Source organism: Palaemon carinicauda, chromosome 16, assembly GCF_036898095.1.
Source record: "Palaemon carinicauda isolate YSFRI2023 chromosome 16, ASM3689809v2, whole genome shotgun sequence".
NCBI lineage: Eukaryota > Metazoa > Arthropoda > Malacostraca > Decapoda > Palaemonidae > Palaemon > Palaemon carinicauda.
The window spans coordinates 39,291,443-39,300,960 of NC_090740.1; the positions used below are offsets into that span (position 1 = coordinate 39,291,443).

Consider the following 9,518-nt stretch of genomic DNA (forward strand, 5'->3'; position numbering starts at 1 on the left):
ATTATAGGAAACGTGATGTGGACCAGAGATAGCCTACACAAATTTCCACCCACTTACATAAATCAAATTTCTTTAAAATTTGAGTAATTAGTTTGTTATTGCGCATTTCTTCCCATTATTCTTGCTGCAAAACACCGTTCTGATGGATCTCCATCCAAAACTTAAGTTTTACACTAATCTCCATAATCTCCATAGTTTTTCATAGGTCAGGTGGGGGGATGGTAGGTACTCAGGTGGTTTGTCCCAAAATTCATGGCCAGAAATTGATAAAACAAGATTGCAAGTTTTAAGAATATAAGAATCGTGTATTTGTCTAGAAAAATTATATTCACCAAGCCAGGTAATTATTACATACATGAAAGAACACGTGGTAAAAGCGAATGCAAACAAGGCATTCACAAAAACATGCTCTACGTCTTAAAAAAATAAGATCTATTTGGACAACGAAGTGGTGTTCACATTTTAATTTATCAAAACATAACTGTCTCAGCCCACATTATTCATACTGAGAATAAATGCCAAAGTAGCCAACACTCCCCTCAATTTCTCTAATCGAAGTGCCACTTCCGCAATAAATTAAGTATTATAACTAAAAAGATCTGCAAGTAGTAGCTGGTATCGGCATAATGGTGGAATTAAAGTTAGAGAATAAGGCATAATGTATTTTGAGGTTCTGAACGGTTTTGATAAGAATTCCTAGCAGAACCCTTTGTTTGAGTTATGGTGGTTAGTCTTAAAAGCTATGCCTTTGCGCTAGGTATAGTCATAAATTAAAAAAAAAAAAAAAAAAAAACAACACAGATATAGTGCATAACTAATTCAAGTCTGGCATCGAAGGGGGTTTACGTGCAACCGCCCACAACCCCCTCCCACCCCCCAAAATAAAAACTAGGAACAAAATTAAATATGCTTATCTAGCTTCCTCTTAACATGTCGAATTAAATTTCAGATGTTAACAGGAACTAGACTCCTTAAGTGGTAGATTTTGAGCTTTATAAAAAAATCATAGGGAAAGCTCAAGATTTGGAAAATGTGCATTAATGGAAAAGTAAAAAATCCTTTCAGATTGCATATATTTTATCAGAATTTATACAGTAAACCTAATAAGAACGTTGTACTACTATTTTTTTTCTAGTTAATTTTTGCTAACTTAAATGTAGCTATGTTCATTAATTTTAGATACTAAAGTATTTTTTGCTTCAAACATACTATATTCATTTTCCAGCTGATGCTGAAATACTAAACTAATTAAAATAATTTAATATCCGGAACAAAAAATACATATTCATGCTCTTGAAAACAAAACTGACCCATTTACTGCCTTCCAGATGTTTGTATGCCAGCGATGCGTTAGCTCATCTACACGAGGTTTGCTATATGTGGCAGAACCTATAGCTTCTGCTTCTATTGTGACAAATTTCATATGTCAAAGAATTCCAAATTAAGACTACCACCGTGGATGTTACCAGTGATTCACTATGAACTTTATTATCACTTTTACTTTTAGTCTCGCCCTCGACAAGTTAAGCTAAATTTATTGAAGAAAGCCAAATTCAAAAGTGAGTTGCTGAGAAAATCTTTTCTCTCAACTGTTTTTTCTGCAAAAAGTCTGCTAAAACTTCCATTTTAAAGGCTGGCATTTCTACTAAGCAGGGCACAGCGTACTTTGAGATGGGTTGCAGTGGATTAAACAGATAGCAGGAGAAAATATGCATAATGTGTATCTCTAGTTTAGGAGGTTATGACCTGTAGGGATGTGAAGCCAGGTATCATTACTACTACTGGAAAAGTAGCAATATCTAAACCAGTGTAGAACAATCAAATTCTTGAGTCATTCCATAAAGAGAGCCTAAAACATGTTATAAAGTACATCCAGGACAATATTGTGATTGGGGGTGAAGTTGTTCAATTATCTGCACTTTATCCACTATAGGTTTTTAAGCTAGACAAGAATCCATATATAGATATATAGATAGATATATATATAGATAGATAGATAGATAGAGATAGATATAGATAGATAGAGATAGATATAGATAGATAGAGATAGATATATATAGATAGAGATAGATATATATAGATAGAGATAGATATATATAGATAGAGATAGATATATATAGATAGAGATAGATATATAGATAGATATATATAGATATAGATAGATATATATAGATAGATAGATAGATAGAGATAGATAGATAGAGATAGATAGATAGAGATAGATATAGATAGAGATAGATAGATAGAGATAGATATAGATAGAGATAGATAGATAGAGATAGATATAGATAGAGATAGATATAGATAGAGATAGATATAGATAGAGATAGATATAGATAGAGATAGATATAGATAGAGATAGATATAGATATAGATAGATATAGATATAGATATAGATAGATATAGAGATAGATATATATATATAGAGAGATAGATATATATATATAGAGAGATAGATATATATAGAGATAGATATAGATATAGATAGAGATAGATATAGATATAGATAGATATAGAGATAGATATATATATATAGAGAGATAGATATATATAGAGATAGATATATATATATATATATAGAGAGAGATAGATATATATAGAGATAGATATATATATATATAGAGAGATAGATATATATAGAGATAGATATATATAGAGATAGATATATATATATATATATATAGAGAGATAGATATATATAGAGATAGATATATATATATATATAGAGAGAGATAGATATATATAGAGATAGATATATATATATATATAGAGAGATAGATATATATAGAGATAGATATATATAGAGATAGATATATATAGAGATAGATATATATAGAGATAGATATATATAGAGATAGATATATATAGAGATAGATATATATAGAGATAGATATAGATATAGAGATAGATAGATATATAGATATAGATATATAGATATATATATATATATATATATATATATATATATATATATATATATATATATATATATATATATATATAAACTGAAGCATAAAATTTAAATCCATCCTGTCCTTGGACCACAACTGCATTTACCAAAATCGAACAAGAAGAAAACATATGGCCTTTCTAATTTGTATAAAGTTGAAGCATTTATGTCGGTGGTGTTAACAAGATTCCATTAAAGAATGCTATCAAAGGTGTTGCACTGGTCCTTTGAGAAGTACTTCCAAAGCATATCTTACTTTGCATAACTAAGCCATTTATTGTAGGAGGAAGGAAGCTACTTTGCTGTGGTGAACAGATTAGATAGCTGTGAGAATTACCGTTTCTTACTGGAGTTGGGAACAGCAATTGCAGAAGCCATTGGGATCCATGGAAGGTCATCCTTCAATGTAGGAACAGCCAATGCAGAAGCCTTTGGGATCCATGGAAGGTCATCCATCAATGTGGGAACAGCCATTGCAGAAGCCATTGGGATCCATGGAAGGTCATCCTTCAATGTAACTTTGCAACATTCTTCAAGAAAGTGAATCCTAGAGATATTCAATCTTCCTTTCATACTAATTTACCTTCCATACCTAGATCAAAGTATAAAGCTCAGTACAGTATAAGCACAACTAAGTCTCTAATGCCTTTTCATATTTAAGAAAATAGGTCCTGTTATGGAAATATCTTCCATTGCCCAGTCTTCTGTAAATAATGTTGCTAATCAAGGAAACTGAAATATCTTCCATTGCCCAGTCTTCTGAAAATAATGTTGCTATTCAAGAAAATAATGAATAGTATTCCTAATACATCTGGGCTTTATGCCGTAAAGAAAGAAGCACAGACAAACAGGTACAAGCTTTGTGGCTTTACTGGAGTAACAGGACATGCCCCAGATTAGTTAACTACTACTGACTTATATCCTACCATTGAGCCCATTACAGGATACAACATGGGAAAGAACTCCATCTGTATAATAAAGCTACTGAACAAATGGGACAAATGTATACTATCATTACATTTGGCCTATGTAGTGTAATGAAACTAATTCCCAGCATATGGAAACAATCCCAAGCACTACATATAAATTTCTTTAATTGGAACTTTTCATACAACAATAAATTCCCTCAACATGGTTGGTCACAAAAAGCCAGGTTCAGGATATTCCAGTCATTCAGCATACCTCACCACCAGTGGCTGTCTTAAAGTTCAGAATGGAAAAAAATTACAATAAACCTCTGGTAATAGAGACCAAGTGAAGCTTTAGAAAAGCTTTCTCCCCCTACATGTACTGAAAACTGCTCACCTCCCAGTTCTCGGAAGTGTCTTTTCTGTGAACACTTAGGATAATCTTAAGAATTCCTCCAATGAATGTTTGGATGGCTACCCAACATTCAAGATAAGGTAAAAAGTTAAATGTAAGGCAAGACTATTCTAATTTGGATATCTCTCTTGGATCATAGTCTGCAAATCTTCCTGCTAATTTATGCTGTGAAGAAAAGTCAAATATTGTATGGCAGATTTTTCTCCTTTGGTGGTATACACTATGTCAGATACCCAAGTTGGTATGATACCTTTCTCACAAATCTTAACAGCTACCCTAGTGCAATGCAACTATTAGGGAAATAGAAAATATGTTACCCTATGAAGAAAGATACCCAACTCTATGAAGAAAGATACCCTAAGTGCAGTAGACATGAAGAAACCTTCATGATCACAATCTAAATGGTGCAGGTGGGGCTGTGCTGACAGGAATCTTGGGGAATTACAGTGCATCTCTATTAATTTAAAATGCTTTTGAGTAAAGCACGTGCTACTAAGCCATAAATATGGCTAGAACAAGTAACGACACCGATTGAACCAGTTTGGTAAACCCAGCTATAGCTCGAAGTAAGGCAGTTGTGCTATGAGCTCGTAATGCAGTAAATGGGTTTTTTAATCTTTAACATTAAACAAAAATAGTTTCTACATCTTAAAATCCAATGCCACCCGATTTAAAAAAAAAAAAAGATAATGCTGGAGGAATAAGTATCAAATTATGTTCTAAGCTCTCTTGATGTAAACACTCAATCTTTTGTTTTACACTTTTTTTTCAGTACTGCTACTTTTCCAGTACAGTACTTTCTGCTATCTGTTTATTTCCAGTACGGTACTTTCTTCTGCTATCTATATTTCACTACCACCCATCTAGCCCAAATGAGGCTGTTCCCTGCTTAGTAGAAATGCCAGCCTTTACACTGTAAATTTTATCCAATTTGATGCCGAAAAAGCAGTTAGGAGTAAGGGGGAAAAAAAACCTACAACTTTCTTCTTTGTATTCTGCTTTCCCCAACATATTGCTTGACTGGTCGAGGGCGAGTTACTAAAGGCAATGTTAGTTCACCGTGTATCATTGGTAACATTTGCTGTGCTAGTCTGTTTTTCCCGAATATTCAGACTGCCATGACATATTTTAGTCATTCGAAGAAGACTCCATAGGTTCTGCCACATTATGATTTCAAACCTCATGTAATTGGGCTAACCCCTCACTGGCATTACTAGCACCCGAATAGCAGTAAATAGTCCACGTTTTGTTTTCGGAGTATGGATGTAGATTTTTTGTTTTTAATATATTTTAATTAGTTTAGTACTTTAATAAGCTTTCAGCATCAAACAGAAAAAGGAGTATTTGAATTAAAAATTACTAATTATTGGAACCAACAGCTAATATGAGTATGCAAAAGTGAACTAGAGTAATAAAAGTTATAATCTAATTAGTTTTGTGTTTAAATTCTGATAAATATATGTTTCCTAATTATTTTTCACACATTTCCCAATCAATCAGATTCTTTTTTTTTTTCAAATTTTTTGGTTTCATGACTCTTGGTTATGAAGCTTAACTTGGCCTGATTTTCGTTCCTGTTAACATCTGAGATGCGATTAAAGATTTAAAAAGGAAGCTATAAAACCATATTTCATTCAGTACTGGTACGCGGAGGGTGTTAACCGGGTTACACTGAAACCCCCTTAGATGCCCGTCCAATTGTATTTTAACTTTTTCATAGTTTCCACCAGTCATCATAGAAACGTCATTGTAAAGGAAAAAAAAAAAAGTTACCCCAATCAAAACAGTAACATTAATGAAATCAAAACAGTAGCAGTAATGAAACTGTCAAAACACTGGAGGTTTTGTTTGCCTGGACTTCCGGACGCATAGAAAAGTTATCAATCCCATTTTTTATAGTCACATTCGTAGCAGTGTACATCTTATTTATAGGTTCTTCCCTTTTTAATTATGCTTATCTATTAGTTTTTGCTCTGCTGTATGCTTTCTTTGCTCGTGATTAAACATTATCTCGCTGCTATATTTTGGCAAGCAGACTATTTGGCTACGAATGTTAGCCCGCGGGCTAGTATTACGGCGTTAATCATGAATTATAAAAGAAATTTACAGAGGCGAACACACTTAAAGGAGAGTTTTAGCTTCGCGCTCCAGCACGTGTTCAAACATGTACTTATCTTCCATTTCCAATGATCAGACTAAATACCTAAAACCTATTTATCCTAACCTCCTCTTAAAAACTTTGCAATAAAATAAAAGCTAAGGATTATATTGCCTTTCAATATTAAAAACAAAACTTAGAATTTAAAACGTTGGGCCCTTTATTCTGTTCAAACAAAGAACTTATGACAAGCACTACCTATCTTTTTTTTTTTCTGAAATACAGGGTGGAAGGAAGCTCAATTTAAAACGTTGGGCTCTTTATTCTGTTCAAATAAACAAGCACTACCCATCACCCTTTTTTCTGAAATACAGGGTAGAAGGAGGCTCCTTTGTATGTGATAAGACTACGAAAGCACGATAAAAGCACGATAAAGGCAATTTTCTAATTAAAATTAACTTCGTTATTAGAGGTTTCCATCAGTAGTATATGGGACTCAAAGCGGTGTATTTGCAAATATCTGTTCAATTATGAGAGCTCTACTGTCGAAACTAATATTGCACCGTTCTATAACTTAACCGTAGTATCTTAATAATCAAGTAAAAGCATGGTAATATTTTAAATCAATACAGAATTAAATATTCTAACAATAAATAAGAACTTTAGGAAACTAAATTTTTGGAGCGTAAAAGAAAAAATATAAGATGCTTTAATTAATAGCGAAATACATTAATAATTTTTCTTACTCGCTATCTCGTATTAGGCATTTCTGACCATGAATATTGGGCCCCCTAATAAAAAAAAAAGTTATGTGGGACTCCAGTGAGAGAAACAAGTTTTTTTTTTTGGGGGGGGGTTGGAACATTGCAAAAATAAGTGATTTGTAGCAATAATAAGGGGAAAATGCAAAATAAACAAGACAGCCAGTTGAAAAAATAACAGTTCATGTAAGTGGCTGTAAATAAAGTACCAATTATCTACTATTCTAACTGTTTTTGATCCGACGTGGATGGCTTTGCTCGCAATTAAACATTACATCACTGCTCCAGTTCTGACAAGCTTCACATTATCTGCGGTCGAAAGTGGGTCATCTTGAGTATTTTTCACTTTCACATGAGCATCCTCATTACCGACATAATTGAAATTACACCAAACTTCGTAAAGAAATTGCGCTAAACTTCGAAATATCGTACTTCCCCTTGGAGAAGTGTGTATGTGATTTGTGTTGTGAAAACAGTACAGGAAGGTGAAAAATATGATGTTTTAGAGGATCCGGGAACATTCATAAATATTTGGGAGATTTTAATTGGTTAAGAAACAGGTAATTATTAAGTCGAAAACAAAAACAGCTGGCAAAGCGAATGAAAGAATCCCATGCGCAATATTCGCCCATCAGTCAACCAAATGTTAAAAAAACCAGTCTGGGAGTAACAATTAGTCTTCACATTTTAACAGACTGATACGCCAAGTTATTATGCCCCAGTCCCCATTAAAAATAGGATAGAATGGTAAACAAGCCAGCACTTCCATATCTTAATTAAAGTATATTTAACTAATAACATGTGAAACTAAAAAAATCTAACATCCTCAAACTATTACTAGATAAAAATTAAACTATTGGAAAGAAGAAGAATGTTATCTTTAGAAAATTTGGTAAATATGATATTTTAATTTCGACAAAAATCCATGAACCATATATTTTTCATACTCGCTTATTTGCGTCACACATTTCTGACCATGATTATTGAGGCAATTCATCCAGTCGAGAGTTTTTGAACCCCCTTTTATAAAGAATTATGAGACGTCAGTGTTTTTTTTTTTTTTTTTTTTTTTTTTGAGGGGTGGGAATAAGCTAAAATTGAGTGATTTGCAGCTATAATAATTCTCCGATTCACTTTACGTCCTTCTAAGGGTTTTTGCTCTGCCGTGACTCTCTTTGCTCGCAAATAAACAATATCGCTGCTATGTTCTGCAAGAGGTACATGGATGTGCTGGCACACCATCCCGTGAATCAGATATTTCTTTTTACTTTCACGCGAGTAACAATGACTTTACACCGAACGAAGAGCGTCTTCATTTTAATTGCAAACAGATATTACACTAATTTTCGAAATAGATCTAGCCTACTTTCCCTAAGATCCCTCTTCATGTGATGGTGGTTAAACTTGAACTGAAGGGGAGGGTAAAGAAATAGGGTGTTGTAAAACATCAGAGAACTTGTGCAAAAATATTTTGAAGCTCCTAATTGGTTATAAGACAGGTGAGAATTAAGTCATACAGAAACATGAGACGGCCAAAGCGAGTGTAAGCAACGCATGCGCAATAACTCTCCATCAGTCTCCTAAATGTAAACAATGGACTTAGAATACAGAGTAATAGACTTCACAGTTTAAATCGACCCATACGCAAGTTCCATCCGTATTAATCGTATAAAATAGAATGCTAAACTAGCCAGCACTATTCCATTTATTTAGCGAATTCCAGCTTCGCTCTTAAGGTACATATTAACAGAAAATTAGCACTACAGATTTCCTAAGCAATCGAGAGCGAACGTGAAGTTCCTTTTTTAAGATAAAACTTCATCGTAAAAACAAAGTTATACTTACTGCGTCTTTCAGGCGTTGGAGACTGTGGAAGGATGTACTCCCTAAATTTGTAATAACAGGCACACATCCAACATCCTGCTATGGCGATAATCAATACGCCAACAGGAATATAAAAAGAAATAATAGAATCCACTGGATACATTGCTCTAAAGGACAAATTCATAGGTAAAAAAACTTTCCTGATGAATTTGGATAATAATAATATTCTCAATGGACCTGGATAATAATGATCTTCCCAGTGGACCGTAGAAAGGTCTTCAAATGCTAAAAATATAAAAAGTATTGCAGCTATGACTGACGTCTATTGACTATTGACAAGCAGCCCGTTGTTCCTCAAGCTTTACACCGCAAATACTAAACGATGGCAAGGATTACAAAACTAGGGAACTAAAGTCTGGTTTAAGGGTACGTTACATTGTCATTGGATAAGTGATTATCACCTAACAAACTCCTCTCTCTCTCTCTCTCTCTCTCTCTCTCTCTCTCTCTCTCTCTCTCTCTCAATTGTATATACGTTAATAAAATAGAAATAACATGCAAT

The 9,518-nt window shown here is 33.4% G+C and overlaps 1 long non-coding RNA gene across 1 annotated transcript in view; it reads right to left on the reverse strand.

Annotated features, from left to right (window-relative positions):
• Positions 1-9,304, reverse strand: part of LOC137655722 (uncharacterized) — a 19,146-nt gene extending 9,842 nt beyond the window's left edge. Inside the window, exon 1 of the long non-coding RNA XR_011046857.1 lies at positions 8,978-9,304. This is a non-coding gene — a long non-coding RNA (uncharacterized lncRNA). The remainder of the gene's footprint in view (positions 1-8,977) is intronic.
• Between the last annotated feature and the right edge of the window lie 214 nt (positions 9,305-9,518).